Consider the following 27,629-nt stretch of genomic DNA (forward strand, 5'->3'; position numbering starts at 1 on the left):
TCTATTGGTTCCTCTGAATCCAGCCTCTTGGTCACCCGGGGGGCAAACTTGTTTTTTTCCACTTTATGTTCTCGGAAAAACCATAAAATTGCACCCTGTCCTTTTAGTTCCTGTTTTTACCATGTTTGCTTAAGTTTGGCCCTTCCGGGGTTATCTCTATGGAACATCTTGTGGTAACATTATGCGAGACTTGAAGTGCTACGTGCAGCTGGTGGGGTTTTGACATGGGGGTTGTGTAAGGGAACATCTTGCAGCTTCAGGGCACAGGGGTTAGTTTTCCTAATGTTGGGCCTGGGGTCTTGAGGTCCTTCACCCTAACTGTTCTTGGTTTTACTGGGGTGTCTCCTTCCTTTAGCAATTTACTTAACATCCCTTCCATATTTTCGTCACAAAGACAATACAACACACCAAGACAAAACAAGACACAAACATACTGTATCAATCTTCTCCATTTTCTTGAAATGGCCATTCGTCCTCTCGCCCTATCTGCTTCCTCAGGGGCGAGCAGTTTTCTTCCTGTCCTATCTATTTCTAGGGACGGGCAGCTTTCCTTGTCACTTACCCCCGAGTGTCCCGGAGTTCCCCTGTACGGGCCACCATTTGCCTCAGTCTGGCTGGGCAAAGTAACCAGGAGGTGACAAGCAACTTGAAGGTTGAAACGGGAACTGCTTTATTGCTGAACAGAAGAGGTATATATACCTAACTGATTACACACAGCTTGACTCAATTAGCATCATCCAGATACAGCAATCAGCCAATAAGGAGTCCCCACCATCTTAATGGCTCTGTGTGTGGCGTTGCCTCACAAACCACTCCTCCTGGCAAACTTCCAGGCACCATCTTGACTTGATCACAGCCCTCAACAGGATTTGTCAGTGATGAAAGCAGAGAAAAAAAATCCAAGGGTCAGTACTATACCCCCTGGAAAAGAAAACTCCAGCTTGGTGACTAGATGTGCTCTGTTCCAATAATCTACTCATTGTGGAAATTAATACATAAATAAATCTTAGATATAATTAAATGTTAGAAGCAAGTTACTAAAAAAGTTACTTTTTTATTATAATGGTATACAAGAAAAAAAAACTATACAGAGAATGAAAGTAGTCTTGTACCTTGATAATATCTCCTTTTTTTTCCCATTTTATTGTCATGGCCATATCATGGGAGTCAAGGTCTAGATAAGTAAGTATCACCTATATCCCAAGTGGACATTGTAAACAAGGCTTACATAAGATATTGAAAATAATGTAAAATAATGTATCCCATTGCAAAATGCCCAGCTTGATTATACAACTTAGGATTTCATAAAATGTGACAGCATCCTGTACGGTATCATTTAAACAAACTGAATTTATAAGGTCTTTCACCTGGAAAGTGACCACCTACTCATGAATACATGGTTGCCATTCTGAAACTGGTTATTGTGTAGATTAAGTCACAAAGGAAAAGGCCCTTTCTTCTGTGAAGACCTAACAATCAATGCACATTTTGAAAATATATGAAGTAGTCTCCATTTAACACTTTATTCAAAACAACCATTTACTCGTTGCTCTTGATTGGCAGCCTCTGCAACTGAATTAATTTTCCCAATCTGCTTGGTGTATCATCTCAGAGAAAAGACTAATTTTGTCTCATCCACCAATAACATGAATAAAATACATAGTCAATCACCCCAACTATTCCTTTTCAAGCAAGTACAGTATTTTCACCAAAAACTAAATCATCTTATCATCTATTACACTTTTATTGTATTTTGTGTTTTTTTTAAATAATTGGCTTAGGAATTATCAGTATTTAATTGACCATGTGACATTTAATAAATGTCCTAATAATCATGACATGTAGCCCCAAATTGCAGATAACACTGAACACATGATATTTTCATTCTACAATGATTAATAAAAAAAAATCTTCTCTATTTAGACTCACATGAACAGTAGTTACAGGCATGGTATTAAAACCATCCTAAGAGAATAGTACCCTGCTTTCCTTGAGAAATAGTATATCTGAGAAAATTGAAATATGGCCTAATTATAAACAATTCTTAGCTAGCTCGAGGCTCTAATTTAATGCAAAATACAAACCTTAGTCACTTACTTGTGTATGATTGAAGATTTGTCTCATGCTGATTTTAACAGAAATCATCCTCATAAAGAAAGAAGATGCAGCCAAAAAGAGCCTTTTAGGAGAATTTGAAAATAGCTATCTTGGTAGCAAAAAGGAAAACATAATTTACATGTAAACATCCTTTGATCATTTCCATATGATCAAACTTTCTTTACTAGGAAAAGCAATGCCCCAATCATGACTAAACCAAATGCTGAACATTAATATGGATATATTAGTTTTCCATCACAGAAATTGACTTAGCTCTTTTATTTTCATTCATGTGTTTGAATTCATCTCCTTTTACCTCATTCTACAGATATGTTGAGGCAGATGATGAAGCCTCTATACATCATATAATCACAGAATATTAAGGTATTTTGAGCCCTATACTTGAGACTATATATATTAGCAAAATTAATCTAATAATTTTAAACACATCAAAATTAAGTTCAAATTATGTGCTAAATCTTACAACCTAAGACACTGTTCCTTATCCAGCCCTAAGACAGTATGAACTCTTAGCATATATACTTTTCAGTCAACTTATGGAACAGACTTTATTCTAAAACTTTGATCAGATTAGCTCCATCATCAGATGTCTTCAATGATTCTTATTTATGTGAATTTACTCTTACCTATCTTTGTACAGATTTACTACTTTATCCCCTGTGCTTTGTTAGAGTCTAGCTTATCAGCTCTTCTCACCCAAATTGATTAATGTGAATTGGACTACAGAGATAAGCATAGAACAACACACCTACAGTCCCTTCAGCCTTGCTTTTCTTGTAGTACTTAGTTAGTGCTTGAGAAAAACCTTCAGACCAATTAAATTACAAATACCTGGCAATTTGGACACCTGAAACACAGTTAGAATCCTAATTTAACCTCATTTTATGTTCATACAATGATTAAAGAGCTAAAAATTAATCAAAAAATTTTGCATCCATTATTCATATCCGGTTAGTGCTCTGCTATTGTTCCCAGGAGAAAGTGATTAATGCATGTGAAGCACCAAGGTCACATTTATTTTGGGTACAATGTAATGCACCTCTGTATTTCAGACTACTGCCATGGCATGAATTTGTAATGTCTTCATAACATTAAATTTATATTCAATTGCAGGTTATAAAGTGTTTCTACTGTGTTGAGATGTATAACCAACAGAAGCTATAGAACAAAAAAAAAGGTCATCATACAGTTATATTTCAGATACTACATTAAGAAAAGTGACTAGACATTAGTTTTTAAAACATTTCAAGTATCACTTCCTAGTCTCAATAGCCTGGCCTGTGTGAGGGGGTGGCAAGAGAACACTGTCACTTCCACTTCTAGTCTCCTTCTGTTTTCAAATAACCTTAGCATAACACAGCTTTAGCTCATTAACTGTAGATATCCATCACTTTTCAAATTAGATATGCTTCATTGAATCTGGCTGCAATGTGAATTTATACAAAATAAATCCTATATTTTTTCAATGACCTCCCAAATACAATGGAAAGTGTGATGTCATTGTAAAGTTCCCTCTGCAAACTTTTGGCACAAAGGAGTTTAAAGGGACAGTAGGAGCATTGCTACCAGAGGCTCTCTTGGGGTGGAACACTGCTTGACTCTGACTGTCCTCAGCTTTGGCTATGCAGGGTCTTACAACCCATATGGTGAGAACGGTAGTCCCAATGGTCAGAGCTAGCTGGGATAGATACCACAGGTGGACTATATAGAGGTCTCAGGGAGAGACAGTTTCCTCAGTCAAAAAACAGCTTTTATTTCCAAGTCCCAATCAAAACTTCCCAAATAGTTAGGCAGGCTAATAAAAAAGCACAAAGGGACTGGGGAGATAGCTCAGTGGAAGAGCACTTACTTGTCTGGCCTGCATGAGGTCCTGGGTTTAATTCCCATCACTACATGAAGAAATAATTAAACAAAAATAATGAAGCACACAATTTTGAAAATCCCAAACCCTGAATGCTCTAAAGACTAGATGCTTTTTGGCAACATAACTGAACTGACCTGAATTATTTGACTGGAAAAATCTGACCTGAACTGGGATGTAGCTATTTATAAACTTTATTTATTCTAATTTAGTGAATATTCATGTTTTGTGGCCAAAATATGAACCCGTATGATAACAGGGAGCCCCAGATCTTGCTGGGACAATTTATATAATACATGATATTTGCATTCTGTTGCTTTCTAAATTCTGATATTCAAAATATATCTGGCACCAAGGAATTTCAATAAAGGATAGGAAAATACATTTATAAATTTATATGGCATGATTTTAAATTCTTGATCTGCTGCTAGTTACCAATTATGTGACTTTTGGTAGATATTTAACTTCCTTGATCCTGGTTCTTTATCTATACAAATGGAGAAATCAACTAGTATTAAATATGCTTTGTTGGTACTTGCCTAACCAGAAATCATTTTTCAACATTATCTTTCTCTACAAAGTCACCCCTTCTCCCTGCCTCCATCCTCACTAGATAACAGAACTTCATGACTTCCTCAGAGATCCCCACATTCACCATGTTCCAAAATGTCATTAATGTCATTTTTTTTTGTCCAGGATAACTGCACCACTGAACAGAGGTAAAGCGCAACATCTTACCTCTCTATATAGTAAAAGTATCATGATCTAGGTGTGTGGTCTTCAAGGACAAAAATAATGACTTTTCCTTCTCTGTTACAGGAAGAAAAAAGACCACAGCCTCAGAATCAGAAATACAACTCTATCACTAATTTTTAAAATACAGATTTTTAAATTTTTTAAATATTATACTTTTAAATTTTTTTTAAATAGGCAGAAAACGAGAAAGGAAGTTCTTACCACCAGAGGTGAGAACCACTTCTGCCCAATTCCCACACATATTTCTACAGTGGATTCAGCTTAACTTTACCCGCTTCCATTTTCTGGATGTCCACATGGGAAGAAAGGCTTTGTGACATAGGAGAGAAAAGAACAGTCAGGAAGAGTCTTTCATAATTTCCCATGAACACTGAACATCCATATATGTTAAATATTCTTGTCCAGGAAAGTCAAATATTATGGATCTATCTGGTATTTGATATTTTAACCAGTACTGGGAGCTATGCAAAGATTTCATCACACACTGACAGGAAGAACATGTTACTTCTTAAATGTAACATGTTCAGTAGTGAAAAACATAATAGAGAACCAGAATCTAAATATTTAAAGAGATTGGTTTAATATCCTAATCATTTTACAAATGAAAAACTTAAGTCCAGAAAAACTTAGTAGCTTAAATTTACACAGCTGGTAAAAAGCAGAGTCAAAAAATCCCCAAATCTTGTGTGTGTCTATTAAAAATTAATAAATGACAGCCTAAGTCTTCATTGGAAGACATTTGTATTGAAATTAATTTCCTTGGGAACATGTTTACATGGTTGGAATTATAAATTAATACAACCACTATGGAAATCATTATGGAGGTTCCTCAGAAGACTTGGAATGGAACCACTATATGGCACAGCTATACCACTCTTTGGTATTTATCCTGAAAAATTAAAGTCATCATACTACAGTGATAAATGAATACCCATGTTTATAGCAGCACAATTCATAACAGCAAAACTATAGAACCAGCCTACGTGTCCACCAATGAATGAATGCATAAAGAAAATGCATTTTATATACATAATGTAGTTTTCTTCAGCCAAAAAGAAGAATGAAAACATGTCACTTGCAGAAAAGATGGACAGAACTTGAGAACATTATGTTAAGTGAAATAAGCCAAACTCAGAAAGTTAATAATCATGTTTTCTGCAAACGTGGAAGCTAGAGAAGAAGTAGGGAGGTGGTGGTGGAAGGAAAAATTCTCATGAAATTAAATCAGTAGAATATAGGAAGGAAACTAGGGGGAAGGAAAAGAGGAAGAAAGGGAGATACTAAGGAACACAACTGACCAAATTATATTATTATATGCATGTATGAATATGTAACAACAAATTCTACTATGATGTATAATTATAATGCACTAATAAAAAATAAAAATAAATAAATAAAATTTCTTGGACATAAAAAGTACCTGCAGAAAGAATATGAGAGATGGGATTTGGTAGATATATAACTTCCTTGGGCCTGGTTCTCTGTCTATACAAATGGAGAAATCAGCTAGTACTAAATATGCTTTGATGATACTTGCCTAACTAGGAATCCTTTTTTCAACATTATCTTTCTCTACAAAGTCGCCCTTTCTTCCTGCCCCCACCCTCACTAGATAACAGAGCTTCATGACTTCCTCAGAAATCCCTACATTCACCATGTCCCAAAATGTCAAATGGAGACTGGATCCACCATTGACTCTGCCACTCACTTAGGCAAAGCAAACAGAATCTAAGGCCCTTCCATTTTAAAGATGTTATAATACCGCTGTGGTTCTTCACAAAGAACAGGTAAGCAATGTAACCCCCCAAGGAATGAGAGAGGACATTTGATCTTCCAAGAATCTGATCCAGTGGTCTTAAATGTCAAATCGAATATTAAATAAAAGAGTTTTAACTGATCACTCAAGATTTACATGTATGGTATATTTAAACACATGTTCAAATATATATTTTTTACTTATAGAAAATGATATTTTCTCTGCTTAGAAACTTAGAAATTTTATTTTATGAATACTGCAGGTCTTAACTATTTACGACTGTTCAAAAGAAACCATGCTGAGCTTCTCTGTCAATGACTTCTAATCAGAGAAGCCCTCTGTATGCTCAGCATAAATCGGTGTTGAGAGCAGTGAAAGGCCATCACCGTTTGTTGCAACACTTGACATTTAATATGACTCAATAAGACACAGTCCCCTTGGGAGAGAAGTTATTTTTTTAAACGTGGGGGGTGGGCTCAAGAATACTTTACCAAATCCTACCCTCTTGCTTTTATTTTATTTTTTAATATTTAACTCATCCTGTTTAGGAAAGCACTTGTCCTTTCTTTCTTTTTTTTCCTTATTTATGTCAATTTGATTCTTTTTTGCTGTCCCTGTCAACTTATGCTTCCTCTTGTTAAATTGACATGCTACAGAATCTTCTAAACATCAATTCTCACTAGAATCCCTTCAATATTATTGAACTTTGTATGGCTGGGTCCTTGGACTTTATTATTTTTCCCTCAAAGTGTTCTTTATTTCAAACCATGTATTGTACTTTAGGACACGTGTCCACATTTTCTTTTGGGGAAAGGACCCTTATGCCATGGTAAGAAAGTGTAACAGTATAACAGCAAGCTTCCTTCAAAAACTCTTATAAAACATCAGGGGGTGATTATTTGAATTACAAAAGTCTTCTTTAAAAGCTACTCCCTTGGTGTATTTAAGCATTTATTTACTCAACCCCCCAGACCTCTTGTAAGGAAAGTGCTTAAGTAACCACTGAGAAATAAAGGTCAATCCCAACAGAAAAGACAGCATGGACAAGGCAGGGTTGGTAAGAAAATGCCACTGCATTGCAAATAGGGTTCATCCCATCCTTTAAACAAAGCAAAACATCCTTTCCTAGACATATCATAGTTTGGGTTACCTTAAATAATAAAAGATATACTAGGTATAAAATTATCCTGTTCTTTCTGGTTAAACATCATCCATTATAGTTTAATTGTTGTCAAGAATCAGGAAAAAAAAGGTCTTTAAAAATTCTATAGGATACTGTAGAATTTATTTTATACATTAAATGTATAATTTCTTTCAATACTGTTAATGATCCAACCTATCTTAAGTTCTATTAAGGCAATTGTAATAGAATATTGCTCCATAATTGAGTAATGATTATGACAGCCTTTTATATCATTTATATCTTACAGAATTAAGGATTCCTTATAAACAGTGATATTGTTTTACCCAAAGGTAATGATATTTATCAGGAAAGGTATATTAAATAATATATATATGGCATATATATTAAATAATATATATCGCATATTATATTCTGAATTTGAAGGAAAGAGATATCCCTGCAATTAGTAATTTGCTTTTCATATTAATAATCATTTATCTGCAGTGGATAATTTTGTAGTAAGTTCTTAAAATAACACCGGTAAACCCAAAAGTCACTGAGAGAAAGTTGAGTTGGACTTCAGTTTAGGGAAGACATGGTTGAAAAATAAATTGTTGAGAGCCACAGCCAAGTCAGGATGGCGCCTGGCATTTTGCCAGAAGGAGTGGTTGGGAGGTGACGCCAGCGAGCCATTGGGATGATGGTGATTAAGTTAAATTGTGTATAATTATTGGGATGGTGACTGAGAGCTGTAACTGGATGATGCTGGATTGGGGCAAGCTGTGTATTCAGTTGTGTATGTAGACCTCTGCTGTCCAGCAGTGGGGCGGCTCCTGCTGCCTCGGGTGCCCGCTACTTTTGAGTTCCTATTGAGTTCTCGCGGAGTTCCCGTTGAGTTCCCATTGGTTCTCGCAGAGTTTCCGTGGAGTTCTGGAGAGTTCCCGTTGGGTTCTGGCAATAAAGGAGTTCCTGTTTAAACCTACAAGTGGCTCGTGACCTCCCGGTTATTTTGTGCCCAGCCAGACTGCGGCAATAAATGAACCAGGTAGGAACCAGAATCATATGAATTTGTTAAATGAGAAAGTATAAAAAGCTCACTCCCAAAGTTACACTCTAAATATGAGTTTTTAATCCAGCCTCAATGCATAGCTATTAATTTTAAGAAATTAGAATTATATTTAGCAGTACAAAAATCAGGCATGACTGAACTAGTTCAAATTCATATTTCCATTTTGCTAACTTAATCCCCTGGAGACTTGAAGACTGCTTAGGTACTTTACTTGGTCCAAGTAGCCTCAACACTGATGCAGACCAGATTGATACCATAAGTAGAGAAATTTCCAGATGGCATCATCTCAGGGGAAGTCATTTCAGCCATGATTGGCACACACCAGTGCTGAAAGGGTGGCAGATATTTGCAGTTGATAATACTGGAGGACTAAGTAAGAGTGTACAGGCCCCAGAATTCAAGTTTATTTGCAAATTTAAAAAAATACCAGACTCTCTTTCTCTCTGATAGACTATTTCCCTGTCCATAAAAGCTTGTATAGCAGACTATCAAATAGCGAGAATTTGCATGTGAAATTTATGACTCAACATCAAAATGGGAAGAAATGTTGCATTTTGTTTCTGTTAGAGATCATGCTACAGTGAGCCAGCTAGCAGGGAGCATTAGAATTGATTGGGTCGGTCCAACAAACATGATTTTTATATACCAATTATTCAAAAATCCTGAGTTTGGGACTGGAGATGTAGCTTAGTAGTAGAGCACATTCTAAGCATGCAGGAGACTCTAAATCTCCCCAGCACCACAAGTAAATAAATAAATAAGAAAATAAATGAAATTTAACAAAAATCCAGAGCTTCACCATAATAGAAAGAAAAAATAGCATAAGATCTCAGACTTATAAAGTTCACCAGATCTGAAGTGATGGTAGAGGTCCTTTGGGAACAGAGTTTAAAGCTGCCGTCACAAAAGTGGGCTTGAGAAAAGAGAATAAAATATGCACTGAGAATGTTACAGCAGTGAGAGAATTACGTGGAAAGATTTGGATAGATGAGACTCTTTTAGCAGCTGCTATGAATGCATAACATTAAGCAACAGATCCTTTATTTATCTATTGTCACAATAATACTGCATAACCATTTACCCCAAAACTAATGGCTTTAAACAATAGGCATTTATTTAGATTATAAGTCTGCAAGTTACCGGTTTGGACTGAGATTGGCTTGGCAGGTCTGGTCTTGGCTAGTCTCACTCACCTATCTGGCAATATGCTGCAAGTAAGCTGATCTCCATGGCTGATCTTGACAGCCCGGAACTGGAGAAACTCAGAACTGAATCTCTTCTCCTACAAGTTAGCTTTTCTCACAATAAAGTCAGAGAAGCATGAAAGAAAGCAAAAACACACAAGTACATTTTTACACAAGTCTCTATTAGCATCATATTTGCTAACCTCCCATTGTTCAAACAAGTCAGATTTCTACCTGAATTTCCCATTCCTGACCATTTTTTCTCCCTTAAAGCAAGTCCCATGGCCATATTCAAGAGATGATGAAATGGACTGTACTCATCCTTAAAAAAAAAAATACAAAATCAAAGGCAAAGAGTATTCAACATCTATTTCACCATTAAAAAACATTCCCAATCTTGTAATATAAAACCACTACCCTTTAATTTCTTATTGCTCAGGTGGAGTCTTCTGCAGATCTTTCCTGAGTTCAATCTACAGTCTAGCTGAGTCTAGGTAATCTAAGATGTCCTTACACATTTGTCTGACAGTTGGGACTGGCTGTCAGCTGGGCTATGTATAACATAGCCTAAATCAGGATTCCGCATGTTAGCTGGTTTTAAAAAGGGTCAAGAGAAGAAAGCCTCCATGCACAATTGCTTTATGTCATGATTGCCAATATCCCACTAGCCAAAGAAAATCACTGAAAGAAGCCCAGAATCAGTGTGAAGGGAGATGACCCCAGGGTATGGATACAGGGAGATATAATGATTGGGGACTATTAATATAACAAACTATGACAGGTGTGGTTGCAGAGAGGAAACCTAGATTAGTAGTTACTGAAGATGAATCAGATTACCAGCAGTACTATGTAACGGCTTGTCAACATAATCCATCCACCATAGAGGGATGCTGAAAGAGAAAGTTAGAGACATTGGACTACACTTCCTGTGACATTTTCAAAAATAGTAATAGCAAATCTTTCTTAAAAGAGCTTTGGTGAGTTTTGCTATATAATGTAATTTACCTTTCCCTCACTGTATATATTTTTCAACATTAACAATAGAAAGGATTTGAAATGCTTCTAATTAATCCAGTTAGAGATAAATCTCTAGCTATAGAAAATATTTCTTAAACTATGATTCATGCAGGACTGGGCTATAAGCACCTCCATTTTTGATAGGGTATATAGTAACTTAGTTTATATAACACCAAAGCTATCAGAATTTGCAATATATTTTTTGAAAAAAAATGACTGCAAAAACCTGAAAAATTATTGTCTTTATGAAGAAAGAAAGAAAAAAGTGAAAACATATCTTTTAAGCTATCAGATACACAGTGAATTCTCTTCATCTGGGTACAACTTCCCTATGTAGATTGGATTCTCTGAGGCCATATCTCTGAAACATGATTCTACCTAACTAGCCATATTGACTGCCTGAAGAAAGACACCTGCCTAAGCTGAGCCAAAAGATTTTTGTATCCTAGGAAGTCAAAATTGAGAATGAGAAATTCAAGCCAAGATTAGTAGTTACTGAAGATGAATCAAATTACCAGAAGTACTTATTCATCTGAAGTCCCTAGAGCCAGCCTGCTTCCTGCATTTTTTAAGATGTTCAACACATGTTTGAATTCCATGAGATATCTCAAAAGTTTTCCAGTAAATACCCCTTGTCCCTGTATAATTAAAATACCCTTTAAAAAAAAAAAAGGAATGCAAGAGCACAACCCGGGAAAAAGGGGCTTGCAATAACAAAAAATAAATTCCCCTTTCCTTTTTCATATCATTAAGATAACTGGATTTATTTTCTGTATTTAATGATGCTGTTCAGAATACCCTTTAAGACTGAGATACTACTTTCTCCAGCTGCCAGGAACAAAGGTACCCTTCAAAAACTACCTTTGAATGAAGAGAGCTTTCCCCTTTCCTGGGACAGCCTAATACATCACCAGTTCTAGAGAAGAGCCAAATCAACTATTTGGTGGCAATGTGATTCCATTGGACCCTTTTACCTTTCAAAGAGGCAGCAGCCCTTCTTGATTAGGTTCAATACCTATTTCAAATATGGGTTTTCTCTCCTGCCCACCAGGTCTTGCCCAATAACATTCTTGGAAGTGCTAAAGAGTAGCTGGTCCTCTAACATGGGAATCCCCCTTATCTTTACATTGGATTAAGAGACACATTTTAGAGAACAGCAGACTGCTGACTATGGCTCCACTGTTCTCATTACAACCACACCACCAGAAGCAAGCAGGCTGGAAGAGCAAAAGAACAGTCTTTTGAAAGCACAGCTAAGGCACTAACCTGAAAATGCCTGTAAAAATAGGGCACCATCCTTGAGGATATACCACAGTCCTAAAGCAGTGACTAATACATGTCATGAGTCCCCATTAAATGAAAAATAAGGACTTTCGGAACTAAAGTGTAGGAGTAGGAACGGCTCTACCTCTCTCCCTTTGACCCACCTGAAGAAATTGTGTTTCTCATCCTACAGATGCAGACCCTGCCAATGTGGCAGATCTGATTTCAAGAGGTTGAAAATTTCTGCCAAGGGGAAAAAAAACTGTAATCTATGGATATTATTCAATCTCTTTAGGATCCATGTGCCAAGCAATAAGAGCCAAGGAAAGGATCTACCACACTGCACAGGTAAGTGAAAACTAGGAGGAAGTAGTTACTCTCCCGCAGTTGACACTGGACTGTCTCTTATTGCTCCCTGCTAAATTTGATGGTAAGTGGACAAAAGCTGCAACTGTGAAAAAAAAAAAACCTTCATGACCAAGGACTCAGGGATAAGGGTATAGGCCATCCCCAAGGAGCCCAGCTGACCAGCAGAGTTGTGTCTTAGAGTTAATAAAACTTAGGCTGAGAAGTAACCCTGAGACCAGCAGCAGCCAAACGGGTTGTGATTTCTTTTTTTTTTTTAATTTTTTATTGTTGGTTGTTCAAAACATTACAAATTTCTTGATATATCATATTTCACACTTTGATTCAAGTGGGTTATGAACTCCCATTTTTACCCCATATACAGATTGCAGAATTACATCAGTTACACATCCATTGATTTACATATTGCCATACTAGTGTCTGTTGTGTTCTGCTGCCTTTCCTATCCTCTACTATCCCCCCTCCCCTCCCCTCCCCTCCCCTCTTCTCTCTCTACCCCCTCTACTGTCATTCATTTCTCCCCCTTGTATTATTTTTCCCTTTCCCCTCACTTCCTCTTGTATGTACTTTTGTATAACCCTGAGGGTCTCCTTCCATTTCCATGCAATTTCCCTTCTCTCTCCCTTTCCCTCCCACCTCTCATCCCTGTTTAATGTTAATCTTCTTCTCATGCTCTTCGTCCCTACTCTGTTCTTAGTTACTCTCCTTATATCAAAGAAGACATTTGGCATTTGTTTTTTAGGGATTGGCTAGCTTCACTTAGCATAATCTGCTCTAATGCCATCCATTTCCCTGTAAATTCTATGATTTTGTCATTTTTTAATGCAGAGTAATACTCCATTGTGTATAAATGCCACATTTTTTTTATCCATTCGTCTATTGAAGGGCATCTAGGTTGGTTCCACAGTCTTGCTATTGTGAATTGTGCTGCTATGAACATCGATGTAGCAGTGTCCCTGTAGCATGCTCTTTTTAGGTCTTTAGGGAATAGACCGAGAAGGGGAATAGCTGGGTCAAATGGTGGCTCCATTCCCAGCTTTCCAAGAAATCTCCATACTGCTTTCCAAATTGGCTGCACCAATTTGCAGTCCCACCAGCAATGTACAAGTGTACCCTTTTCCCCACATCCTCGCCAGCACTTGTTGTTGTTTGACTTCATAATGGCTGCCAATCTTACTGGAGTGAGATGGTATCTTAGGGTGGTTTTGATTTGCATTTCTCTGACTGCTAGAGATGGTGAGCATTTTTTCATGTACTTGTTGATTGATTGTATGTCCTCCTCTGAGAAGTGTCTGTTCAGGTCCTTGGCCCATTTGTTGATTGGGTTGTTTGTTCTCTTATTGTCTAATTTTTTGAGTTCTTTGTATACTCTGGATATTAGGGCTCTATCTGAAGTGTGAGGAGTAAAGATTTGTTCCCAGGATGTAGGCTCCCTATTTACCTCTCTTATTGTTTCTTTTGCTGAGAAAAAACTTTTTAGTTTGAGTAAGTCCCATTTGTTGATTCTAGTTATTAACTTTTGTGCTATGGGTGTCCTATTGAGGAATTTGGAGCCCGACCCCACAGTATGTAGATCGTAGCCAACTTTTTCTTCTATCAGACGGCGTGTCTCTGATTTGATATCAAGCTCCTTGATCCATTTTGAATTAACTTTTGTGCATGGCGAGAGAAAGGGATTCAGTTTCATTTTGTTGCATATGGATTTCCAGTTTTCCCAGCACCATTTGTTGAAGATGCTATCCTTCCTCCATTGCATGCTTTTAGCCCCTTTATCAAATATAAGATAGTTGTAGTTTTGTGGATTGGTTTCTGTGTCCTCTATTCTGTACCATTGGTCCACCCGCCTGTTTTGGTACCAGTACCATGCTGTTTTTGTTACTATTGCTCTGTAGTATAGTTTGAAGTCTGGTATCGCTATACCGCCTGATTCACACTTCCTGCTTAGCATTGTTTTTGCTATTCTGGGTCTTTTATTTTTCCATATGAATTTCATGATTGCTTTCTCTATTTCTACAAGAAATGCCGTTGGGATTTTGATTGGCATTGCATTAAACCTATAGAGAACTTTTGGTAATATCGCCATTTTGATGATGTTAGTTCTGCCTATCCATGAACAGGGTATATTTTTCCATCTTCTAAGATCTTCTTCTATTTCTCTCTTTAGGGTTCTGTAGTTTTCATTGTATAAGTCTTTCACCTCTTTTGTTAGGTTGATTCCCAAGTATTTTATTTTTTTTGAAGATATTGTGAATGGAGTGGTTGTCCTCATTTCCATTTCAGAGGATTTGTCGCTGATATACAGGAATGCCTTTGATTTATGCGTGTTGATTTTATATCCTGCCACTTTGCTGAATTCATTTATTAGCTCTAATAGTTTCTTTGTAGAGCCTTTTGGGTCTGCTAGGTATAGAATCATATCATCTGCAAATAGTGATAATTTAAGTTCTTCTTTTCCTATTTTGATGCCTTTAATTTCTTTCGTCTGTCTAATTGCTCTGGCCAGTGTTTCGAGAACTATGTTGAACAGAAGTGGAGAGAGAGGGCATCCCTGTCTTGTTCCAGATTTTAGAGGGAATGCCTTCAGTTTTTCTCCATTCAGAATGATGCTAGCCTGAGGCTTAGCATAGATTGCTTTTACAATATTGAGGTATGTTCCTGTTATCCCTAGTTTTTCTAGAGTTTTGAACATAAAGGGATGCTGTACTTTGTCGAATGCTTTTTCCGCATCTATCGAGATGATCATATGGTTCTTATTTTTAAGTCTATTGATGTGGTGAATAACATTTATTGATTTCCGTATATTGAACCAGCCTTGCATCCCAGGGATGAATCCTACTTGATCATGGTGCACAATTTTTTTGATATGTTTTTGTATCCGATTCGCCAGAATTTTATTGAGGATTTTTGCATCTAGGTTCATTAGAGATATTGGTCTGTAGTTTTCTTTCTTTGAAGTGTCTTTGTCTGGTTTAGGTATCAGGGTGATGTTGGCCTCATAGAATGAATTTGGAAGTTCTCCCTCCTTTTCTATTTCCTGAAGTAGCTTGAAAAGTATTGGTATTAGTTCTTCTTTAAAGGTTTTGTAAAATTCTGCTGTATACCCATCCGGTCCTGGGCTTTTCTTAGTTGGTAGTCTTTTGATGGTTTCTTCTATTTCCTCAATTGATATTGGTCTGTTTAGGTTGTCTATATCCTCCTGACTCAATCTGGGCAGATCATATGACTTAAGAAATTTATCTATGCCTTCACTATCTTCTAATTTATTGGAGTATAAGGATTCAAAATAGTTTTTGATTATCTTCTGTATTTCTGAAGTGTCTGTTGTGATATTGCCTTTTTCATCCCGTATGCTAGTAATTTGAGTTCTCTCTCTTCTTCTCTTCGCTAGCATGGCTAAGGGTCTGTCGATTTTGTTTATTTTTTCAAAGAACCAACTTTTAGTTTTGTCAATTTTTTCAATTGTTTCTTTTGTTTCGATTTCATTAATTTCAGCTCTGATTTTAATTATTTCTTGCCTTCTACTTCTTTTGCTGTTGTTTTGCTCTTCTTTTTCTAGGATTTTGAGATGAAGTATGAGATCATTTATTTGTTGGTTTTTTCTTTTTTTAAGGAATGAACTCCAAGCAATGAATTTTCCTCTTAGAACTGCTTTCAATGTGTCCCATAGATTCCGATATGTTGTGTCTGTGTTTTCATTTATCTCTAAGAATTTTTTAATTTCCTCCTTGATGTCTTCTATAACCCATTGATCATTCAGTAACCTATTGTTCATTCTCCAAGTGATGTATGCTTTTTCCTTCCTTCTTTTATCGTTGATTTTCAGTTTCATTCCATTATGATCAGATAAGATGCATGGTATTATCTCTACTCCTTTATATTGTCTAAGAGTTGCCCTGTGACATAATATATGATCTATTTTTGAGAAGGATCCATGTGCTGCTGAGAAAAAAGTGTAACTGCTTGATGTTGGGTGGTATACTCTATATATGTCAATTAGGTCTAGGTTATTAATAGTGTTATTGAGTTCTATAGTTTCCTTATTCAACTTTTGTTTGGAAGATCTGTCCAGTGGCGAGAGAGGTGTGTTGAAGTCTCCCATGATTATGGTATGGTGGTCTATTAGACTCTTGAACTTGAGAAGAGTTTGTTTGACGAACATAGCTGCACCATTGTTTGGGGCATAAATATTTATGATTGTTATGTCTTGTTGGTGTATGGTTCCCTTAAGCAGTATGTAGTGTCCCTCTTTATCCCTTTTGATTAACTTTGGCTTGAAATCTATTTTATTTGATATGAGTATGGACACTCCTGCTTGTTTCCGAAGTCCATATGAGTGATATGATTTTTCCCAACCTTTCACCTTCAGCCTATGTATGTCTTTTCCTATCAAATGCGTCTCCTGTAGGCAGCATATTGTTGGGTCTTGTTTTGTGATCCATTCTACTAGCCTGTGTCTCTTAATTGGTGAGTTTAAGCCATTAACATTTAGGGTTATTATTGAGATATGGGTTGTTCTTCCAGCCATATTTGTTTATTTCTGTTACTAAACATGGTTTGTTTTCCTCTTTGATTATTTCCCCCCCCTTTACTGTCCTACCTCCCACTGTTGGTTTTCATTGTTATTTTCCATTTCCTCTTCCTGTAATGTTTTGCCGAGGATGTTTTGAAGAGATGGTTTTCTAGCTGCAAATTCTTTTAACTTTTGTTTATCGTGGAAGGTTTTAATTTCATCTTCCATCCTGAAGCTTAATTTCGCTGGATACACAATTCTTGGTTGGAACCCATTTTCTTTCAGTGTTTGAAATATGTTATTCCAGGATCTTCTAGCTTTCAGAGTCTGTGTTGAAAGATCAGCTGTTATCCTGATTGGCTTACCCCTAAATGTAATCTGCTTCCTTTCTCTTGTAGCTTTTAAAATTCTCTCCTTATTCTGTATGTTGGGCATCTTCATTATAATGTGTCTAGGTGTGGATCTCTTATGATTTTGCACATTCGGCGTCCTGTAGGCTTCTAGGATTTGGGATTCTGTCTCATTCTTCAAGTCTGGGAAGTTTTCTCGTATTATTTCATTGAATAGATTGCTCATTCCTTTGGTTTGGAGCTCTGTACCTTCCTGTATCCCAATGACTCTTAAGTTTGGTCTCTTAATGTTATCCCATATTTCTTGGATGTTCTGCTCATGGTTTCTTAACAGTCTTGCTGAGCTGTCTATGTTCTTTTCCAGTTGAAATACTTTGTCTTCATTGTCTGATGTTCTATCTTCTAAGTGTTCTACTCTGCTGGTAGTATTCTCCATTGAGTTTTTAAGTTGGTTTATTGCTTCCTGCATTTCTAGGATTTCTGTTTGTTTGTTTTTTATAACCTCTATCTCCCTGTATAGTTGATCCTTTGCTTCCTGGATTTGTTTGCGTAATTCATTGTCGAAGTGATCTTTCATTGTCTGATTTTGCTGTTTAATGTCTTCCTTGATACTCCAGATCATCTGAAGCATGTATATCCTGAATTCTTTATCTGACATTCCATCTGCTGCAGCTGTTACCTCTTCTAAAGTTGCGTTGACCTGCATTGCTTGTGGTCCTTTCTTTCCTTGTCTTTTCATACTGCTTGTGTTTTTTATGCTTGGTGAAACTGTTGTGTTTTTGAAATGTTTTTTTTCCCCTATATATTTATATTGCTCTTGTATAGTTGAAAAGTCTCCCTTACAGGGTCGGGCAGCGGCTCTGCCCTGCCCCTCCTACCACGCCCATGTACCACTGGGTCTCGGGTCTGCCCACCTTGCGGGCGCGGGTGGCAGCTCCGCTCCGCCCCCTCTCCAATTGGGGTCACGCGACCACCACGCTGGCGAGCCGCTGGGCCTGCTCCAGGCGCAGGCGGCGGCCTGGCTCCTCCCCTCTGGCTCAACGACAAATCGAGAGAGACTCGGGTGTCTGTGCCTCACCCTCCCTACCAGGAGACCAACTGTTTCTGTCGCCGCTGGTATTGATGAAGTTCCAGGTTGTGATTTCTTTTGCTTTAACTTTAGCTTCTAAATTTTCCCAAGAAATCACTTAAGGAAAGAAAAAAAAAACCAACAGAATGATGGAGAATCCATTTCTAAACAGAATGAACTTACTTTAAGAAGAAAGTGGATCTGAGAAGTTTACGGCGTGAAGAACAGAGGATGTTCTGAGGCTCTGGTGGGATAATCCCTTCTCCATGGAGATGCTTTCCTCAGTTGCCAAGAGGAACTACCCTCAGTCAAGGGAAGCTACCTCATCCACTTTCACACCCTCCCTTGCAGCCCACATCCACTGCCTCCTCAAAGCAGGGAATCACAGTCACCGCTGCTCCCAGCCTCATTTGAGACAACTCTGAAAGGCTAGCCCAGCTCCAGAGTGCCCTGTGGGAGAGCCTGGGGCTGCTGGTTCAGCTTCCCTCTGCCCATTCCTGCCTCCCCACGTCCTTTCAGATGTCACCCTGAATGAGAAGGCAGTCCTGGTAAACCTCCTGCTCAGAAATCTGTCTGAGACTTTTTCCAGCAACTCAATCTAACATACTCTAACTTCTACTAAAATGAGTGCAGCTGCTTATTTTGGAGAAAGTTTTGATAAGAAAAGAGCATGGAAGCTGTGTGTGGTAGTGGGGTGTTGCCTACAAGGACCCTGTAGGCTAGAAACTTGTCATTATTTATATTTTATTGATGAGGACACAGAAGCTTCGATAACTTGAAAAGACTGATCATGACTAAGTCTTTCTGACTCAAGAACCTGTATTTTAGAACTACATTATTTATAAATTGCCCATTTTCCCTTGTATGACTTTTCACTAGGGTGAAGATGAAAAAAATAAAAAATAGACATTTGTTTTATGCCAACCCAGAAGCTCTTCATCAGCTGAATCTATGCTAAAGCTAAAATAATATATTCTGTCATAAAAGCAGCCGCTTCCATACAGTCTCTATGCTTAGGTTGTAAGTTATATATCAGACTCTATAAAAACTCTCTGTACAGAAGTAGCTAAGTATTTCATAAGCTGCATCCTAAATACTAGGTTAATGTCTTTAATATGTAAACATGTATCACAGATGAGGAACCTCCAGACCAAAATGGCCAGCTAGAGATTCTGAATCCAATTGATGGGTTCTCCCTTGCATTATATAGAGGACTGTCCTCCTCAGTTACACTTTGATTTAATCTAAGATGAAAGAAGGAAAAAGAAAAAGAGGATGAGAAGGAGAGGGGGAGGGAGGGGAAAAATGAAATAGATTGTTATGCTAATATCGTGTATGTCTGGAGGTAGAATTATAGGATTTTATCTTTTCTAAATTTTCTGAATTAACACTAATATAGTAAGAAATATGAAATAAAGTACAAATGATCTATGATACTCTTCAAAAGGATAAAAGAGATACTTTGGGAATGTGCAGGCGAAAAACAAGGCTGGTGGTATTTTGGCACCCTAAAAAGGACTATTTAGACCCATTCTGATGTAGGTTATTCCCAGTCTCTTAGAATAGATTGTCAAAGAGTGGTCCCCATCATTTCCCATGAAGTTCAGGAGGCTTTTCTTTTGTGAACTGTAGGTCAAACTATATACGTGTGAACTGTCAGAACTTTAGCTATTCGCGAACAAAGACTGAAAGTCAGCAGTCTGGTGATCTCTTCCCCTCTTATCAGAAACAGTAAATGTGTCCAAATTTTTCAACAAAGATAAAAAATTATTAATTATCAAGTTAATGCTGTTATTCTCTTAGAAGATAAGACTAGAAAGCCAATTTGTGCCAAGACTTTGCAAAGAAAAAAATTAATTGGTTGCCTTGTCTTACCATTTTCATTACAATTCCCTACCAGGTTTATTTTACCAAACTGTGTGCTCAAACAGCTCAACTATTTATGGAATTTTACATTCCCAGCCTATCACTGGAATAACCTTTTTAAATTAACTGAATCTTTAATTGCTTTATCATGGGATCTGGTAGTCAGAGTCACAGGAAGATAATCTGTGTAAGGCACCAGAAAAACAAAATTGTTATTTTATTTTTATATTCATCCTCAATCTAGCCCTCCAAATGTAGCGTAGAATACAGTTTTTCATGTAATTCAGAAGAGGAATATTGGAAACAAGCTCCAGCCTGTCAAATAAAATTCTAAGTAACAAGCCTGTCTGGTGCTATTCTATTAAAATGTTCTACAGTTTGAAATGTCCTTATTTCTGAAGGGCAAATGAACCCAGCAGGTGACTGAGTGATTATGACTTCTGATTCAGAGCTCATTTTTAAAAACATGAGCTGTTTAATGCTTGCTGATTGCCATCACTAACATTCCCTTGTTTTCAATACAATCTTCCTCCTGTTCATGGACTGAATCCTGCCCTGCATCCAGAAAGCCCACTTAAAAAAGAATCTGCAGCTAAGTTTCAATTCCCAGGATGGCAAGAAGACATACTATAAAATTAATTTTCAAAGACATATTTAGAATCCTCTATTTTCCTATTCCAGATGTAAATTTTATGAAATGGTTTAAAGAAAAGGATTCTTAATAATGAAGTGAAATGAGAGAGAGTTGCTGTCAACAGAGACTCTATTTCATCTAAAATATGCCCCAAATGGGCATCCTGGGAAATAGCTATAGCAGTAGAAAAATTACTCTCCTCCTCTGAAAAGTTATAAAAACAAAACTCAACAAAATAACAACAGCAAAGCAGTCCACAAACTAATCACCTCTCTCAGCATTGTCTCCGTTATTAATACTTCCTGCATATTCCTGGAATTCTGAATGTATGGTTTTGTGCTTACAAAAGCAAATCTGGATTTATTTGTTTATAACCTAAATGAAAAATATAGAAACAATAACATATTACACTATAAAGTCTCCTCCAGTTTTCAAATACCATGCACATACTCTGACCTTTATCTGACTAAAGCATATAACAGCTCTTGGCACAGCTCTTTGGCAAGAGAAAAGGTGCCTGATCCAAATTCTAATCTCTTGACAGATACAAGTGTTAACCCATCTTTGAAAAGAAATGTTTGCAGTAACCAGAAAACAAAGAAGTCTCCAGTGATGCTACAAGGTTGTCCCTCCATCCCCTGAATCCTCTAGTGTTTTATCACTTGTATTTTGAAGATGATCATTAATCAGAACACTTCACACTCAAGCCATCTTGTAACCTATGGGCTTTTTACAAACATAACAAGCTACATCAATAAAATGCAGCTGTTGTAAAGTGAAATAAAGCTGTTCATCACAGTTTGAGTAGCAGAAAGATAAAGATGAGTACTGTATTCAGTTGAGAGAATTGCCATCATTTTTTTTCTTCCTAAACTTTGATACCTTACGTATAAGCATCAGGTGTTCAGAAAATAAATATTTGAGGGTCATTATGGAAAAGTACAAAGAGATGGGTGTCAGAAGTGAGAAGTTAGTATGCATATTATACTGAAAGGCTGTTTGTAGCTATTCAGTACAAACAATCCTAATTGGTGCTTTCTTGGTTACCAGTTACTGAAACCTGCTCATTGCAATTAGTATTGGTTAGATCCTCCTATGGAAAATGGTTTGTCTCACCTCACACCCACCTGGAAGCTAGACAGTACTTTGGAACAACCCAGGCATGCAAACAGATCCAGCTCTTTTACATATATCCACGCACAAATATATATATACAATTTAAGGTTTTGGCGGCAGGGGGATAACAAAGAGTATTTATATTCCCAATGGTATAGCTAATCTTGCATTGTGTACCAAAACAGTCTCTCTTAATATAGCAGTTTCATTCTCCTCTCCATGTCCTGCTTTCAACCTCATGGGTTAAGCTCTAGGTCCTGGACCTAAAACCCTTTTCTCATGCAAAGTAATTAAGGCCTCTAACACCTATCCTTGAGTGCCTCATCCATGCAATGGGGTACCCACCTTCCAGAAAGGTGGAGAATATATAAGTAATAAATATCTTCTCTATCCATAATTTTAAAGATATGCAAGTATCTTAAGAGGAGGAATGCTAAGTCAACCTTAAAAAAAAGACTGGATTGGAAAATAAAAAAGCCACCAAAAACACTAAGAAATAGTGGCCTTGTCTCAGCCTCTCTTCATTTGTTCTATTCTTCTCCATAGTTTTTCCTCTTTCATCCTAATCTTCCTTTTTCTATAAAAGGTAAAGGCTTTCAGACAGTGATCTTTGTTACATAGATCAGTGGTTTTCAATTTTTTTACATCATATATTTTACTAATGTAGATTCCTGAGCCTCATTCACAAAAATTATGATTTTTTTAAAGCCTGGAAGGGTTGGAAAATCTGCATTTTTAAATGTCCCTTAAGTGGTTTAGGATAAAGTCAAATCCCTGAAATAAAGAGCACCTCTCTCTCTAAATACAGTCACATAAGTAAGATAGAAATGGACTTCTTTCTCATTGAATTACGAGAAAGTTCATAGCTGACAAAATAGCTGAACTCTACCTCATCACTACTTATCTTGGTTTCCTTCCATCTTTATTCATAGAGCCAGCTCACAACCAAGAACCATAATATCCAGCATCTTAACCTTGATTGGTCAAAGTAGGGTCATTGTGACTCTCACTTTCCAGTTCTTGAGAACAGAAAATGTAGAGGTCTAAGCCCAGCAGTTTCCTGATGACCAATGTTGGGTCAGGTCCAAAATGGCTATAGTTATGCTCCCTTTGCTGAGACTTCCAACAGGCTATGTAATGTTTTTAGTGTGTAGCCAGGGCTGGAAACTGACTATATTAAGGTGAATAAAGGACAAAAACACTGATTCAGCATAAATACTCAAGGTCATAAACATTAACTTGTGACCATGTGTCTCCCTTCCCCATGTAACTTGTTTGCAGTGCGCCTTCTTTGTTTGACCTACATATAAAAAGGGCTATGGAAAAGACGTGGGGTAAAATGGGCTAACAGGGGAAAAATGGGAGCAAAATAAGGACTAAATGGAACTGGCTGGGGGATGAAGCTGAAGCTGGAGGCTGGTGGTTGTGGCCATCACTGAATACAGGATGTCTACTATCCTAACTGAATCTTGCATCTTCTTCCACCTGCCAAGCCCCAAACCTTGTTTCCTGATCTGAGCTCCTGCACAACAGCTAAGGAGAGCAGAAGTTCCTCACACATTTATCCCCATTCTCTTGGAGAAGACTTGGTCATTTGGCTAGAAAATGTAGCCTATAAATGCACTGTTTTGTGCCCATGAAAAAAATAAACACATTCGGTAGACCCGAAGCACCCTGCCAGTCTCCTCGAGTGCTTCTAACACAGATAGTGTGGAAAATCACTGTATAAAAATCAGTATGGTGACTTTATACCTCTGTCCTGCATTTCATATAATGTCCGCTATCACACAGGGGCCAGCACCGTCTACCTAGATTCACAGGACCCATGTGCAAGTCCTAATTCTACCACTGTATGAATTCAAGCAGACTATTTAACAAAAATATTATATGCTAGGCTTAATGCTAACTGCCCTAAATGCATCAATTCTTAAAACTTTTATAATGTAAACTAAATATTTTTCATTATCTGTCATTAAGAAACTATTTTTTCTACTTCACACTGCTATATGTTATCAAAACTAGATTCAAACTCAGCTTTATCTGAAACCAAAGTCATCTTTCCTTTCCAGCATTTTTAACCTTGCTGAGTCTCATTTTCTCATCAGTGAGATAAAATATTTACCACAATGAGTTGCTGTGAAGCTTAAATGGGTTAATTTAAAGGTGCTGTATAGATCTGAAATCCCAACATAAATAAAAGATATTGTTTTCATTTGTATATTCATGGTAGAACTAATCTATCATGGTAGGCTTGTGTTTTAAGTTCCTTCCCAGTGCTGGTGATGGATTTCTGCTTATTCATTCACAAACTCTGGCTCGCTCTGTCATGATCAATGACACTCTTTTGTGAGATGACAGTTCAGAGTCAACCTGTGGCCATGGAACTGAACAGAACCAACTGGCCCATACAGGAATTGAATTAATGATCTGGAACTGATAAGCCCGGCGCTCAGACGGGCTGAAACAACTAGGCATCAATGGTAATCACGAAGACACAGACTAAATGTGATAAGATCCAGGGAAGAGTAATTTTCTCTCTGTTCCTTTACTAAGTCCATTCATTAAACACTTACAAATAAGATCGGCTGGCTTGCCAGCAAATATCCTGATATCATAAACCAAATTAAGATGAATTTCAGCACATTTATCCATTTTGTATTCTAGTTATATTATGAACAAGACTGTTTCCTTTGGTGGAGGCTGAAAACCCCAGCCAGAAGACCATAAGTTACAGAAAAGCAGACAATAAAATGAGACACCAAGGGTTGGGGTTGTAACTCAGTGGTAGAGCGCTTGCCTAGCATGTGTGAGGCACTGGGTTAGATTCTCAGCACCATATACAAATAAATAAAATAAAGGTCCATCAACAACTAAAAAATGTTTAAAAAAAAAAATGAGACACCAAGCAAAGTAAAATACAAATTCCCCTCCCATCTCATGTCTTCCTGATCCCACCCCACAAATGAGTAGAAATATTTAGAGAAAGACTGAAATAAATACAAATTGGAGGGTATTCTATTTAAAATATGAATATTTGTGGGGGTGGGACACTAATTTTCTTATAAAATAAAATTACTGTCTACTAAAATCAAGACAAGAAATCTGATAAAAACGGTTCTAAAATTTCTAAAAATTTCCAAAAATCAGCACCAATCAAATCTCCTCAGGTTTTCCATAATTCCTCTCCCATAAATATCCAGGGATGGGATTGGTTCAGGATTTCTTTTATTCTTAGCTCTGGATAAGTCTCTTCTAATAAAAATTATTTTCTCTTCCTCTGTGAAGGAAAACATGCTATCTTGCTCAAAGGGAGTGATTTAACTCACCAAACTGAAAAATCTTACTCTCCATCTCCTTTCGCTACCCCTAAACAGCATGTTTTTCCAACAAGCCACTCATATATGTATCATTGAAAGGAAAAAAAAAAAAAAAAGAGGAAACTAACTTTCCCTTAGTTCAAGACCTCTATTGTCTTTGGGGGAAAAAAAAAGGCAAACTTCTCTTCTAATGGAGTCCCCAATTTTATATATTATCATTATTTTCCCTGAAAGATTTCTTATTTAAGATGACCGGATGACCAAATTAAGAAATTGAAGAAAAACTAAAATTTTGATTAAAAAAAGGTTTTGAACATATGGAAGATCAAAAACTTCAAAATTAACAAAAAGTAAGTTGCCTTTTCACTTTAACTCGATGAGAATTCTCTGTAACAGATTGGTATGGGAAATTAAGAGCTTACCTTTTCTTAATGGTTATTAACAGAGGAGATCTAGAATGTGTGATGCATTCTCATCTTAATGGATCTTAGATTTAGACAGAATTTTCTGCTGAATCACATGTAGTTAAGGACAGATGCCACAAAGTATCTATTGGGCTAGCCACTTACTGGCTCATTTCTGAACTCAGTTCTAGATGTTGAAATTAAGTGACAAAGCCAGGTGGGTCAAAAAAAATTTCCAGCTATGTTTTTTTTCAGCTTTCTCACTGCTGTGACTAAAAGACCTGCCAAGAACAACTATACAGGAGGAAAAGTTTATTTGGGGGGCTCACGGTTTCAGAGGTCTCAATCTATAGACAGCTAGCTCCATTCCTCAGGGCTTGAGGTGAGGCAGACCATCATGGCAGAAGAGTGTGATGGAGGAAAGCAGAGAGAGACTAAGCTCAGCTCATCAAATATATATCCCAAAGGCATGCCCCCATGTCCTCCAGCCATACCCTACCTGCCTTCACCTACCACTCAGTTAATCCCTAACTGGGGATGAATTCACTAATTGGCTTAAGGCTCTCATAACTCAATCATTTCATGTCTGAATGTTCTTGCATTGTTTCACACATGAGCTTTTGGGGGACAATTCACATCCAAACCATAACATCAGCTTACGAAATAAAACATGGAACAGCAATCAAGTTCCAAGAGGCAGTTTCGCATGTCAGTTACTTGTGGTTCTTCTGAATCTATTCAGTTGTGAAGCTGAGAGACTTGATGAGTCAAAACATTTGAAAATACAAGGATACCAAGATTTTGGTGTCTAACTGGAAAGGAAACATGACTTCCAGTGCTGCTGAGTATTAGGAATCTAAAATTGCAGATTTTTTTCACAATAATTACTAAGGAGTCAGAAGAACTTTAATAAATTTGCAAACATCTACAGTAAAAGTAAGACATTTTTCTTAGGATAGGAAGAAAACTTAAATGACCCATGTTCTTTAGATTACATTCTTTAACAAGGTTTTTGTTTTATTTTTGTTTACCCTGTGGTGCTAGGGATTGAACCCAGGGCCTGTGTATGAAAGGCAAGCACTCTACCAACAGAGCTATATCCCTAGCCCAACAAGGTTTTTGTCTTTTTTTTAATAAAGAATCAGTAAGTTGAGAACTAGAATTCTAGGTCATTACTGGAAAGTTTATCAACAAGAAATTTTGTATCAAGTACAGAATTTGAAGCCACACAGATCTAAGTCTGCCACCTACTAGTTGCATAATCTTAACTGGTCACCTTTTCTAAATCTGAGTTTCACTATCAAATGCAGGTCATAACTAAATTTTCTGAGGAAATATAGCACTGACTGGTTGTAGCTCAAAGGCTGGAAAGAATAATCCATACCTGGTAAGCTGATACAGGTGGGATTTGTAATTGGGGAGTTTCCAAGCCCTGATATTCCAGTGAGTCCTACTGCCTTTAACAGTTCCATGGCTTCTAATCTAGGACCATGAGACCCTGTTCTTGTTCTGCAGGTTCCATTCATCAGAGACTTTTGTTCCACAAGGTTCTCAAGGTATTTTTAAGTTAGGTCTTAGGGTTCTGCACTTGTATCCTGAAAAACAGTTTGAACAGTTTCAACCATTATGGCTCAGTTTCAATTCAATTTTCTATTTCATTATGGGCTTGTTCAGGCTGTTTCTTCTTAGTGTTGGTATGTTGTATATTTCTAGGAATTTCCCCATTGCTTCTTGGTTGTCCAGTGTGTTAGTACATGGTTGTCCATGATAATCCCTCATGATCCTTTTAATTTCAATGACATCAAATACAATGTTTCTCTTACATTTATGATTTTGAGTAGTTGCTGTTT

The 27,629-nt window shown here is 37.1% G+C and overlaps 1 long non-coding RNA gene across 1 annotated transcript; it reads left to right on the plus strand.

The window, feature by feature from the left end:
- Positions 1–27,629, plus strand: LOC125611783. The gene is made up of 4 exons (XR_007342028.1): positions 1–123; positions 8,178–8,185; positions 27,275–27,285; positions 27,618–27,629. It is a non-coding gene; the product is annotated as an uncharacterized LOC125611783 (long non-coding RNA).

Source organism: Marmota marmota, unplaced genomic scaffold (genome assembly GCF_001458135.2).
Source record: "Marmota marmota marmota unplaced genomic scaffold, marMar, whole genome shotgun sequence".
In the NCBI taxonomy this organism is placed as follows: domain Eukaryota; kingdom Metazoa; phylum Chordata; class Mammalia; order Rodentia; family Sciuridae; genus Marmota; species Marmota marmota.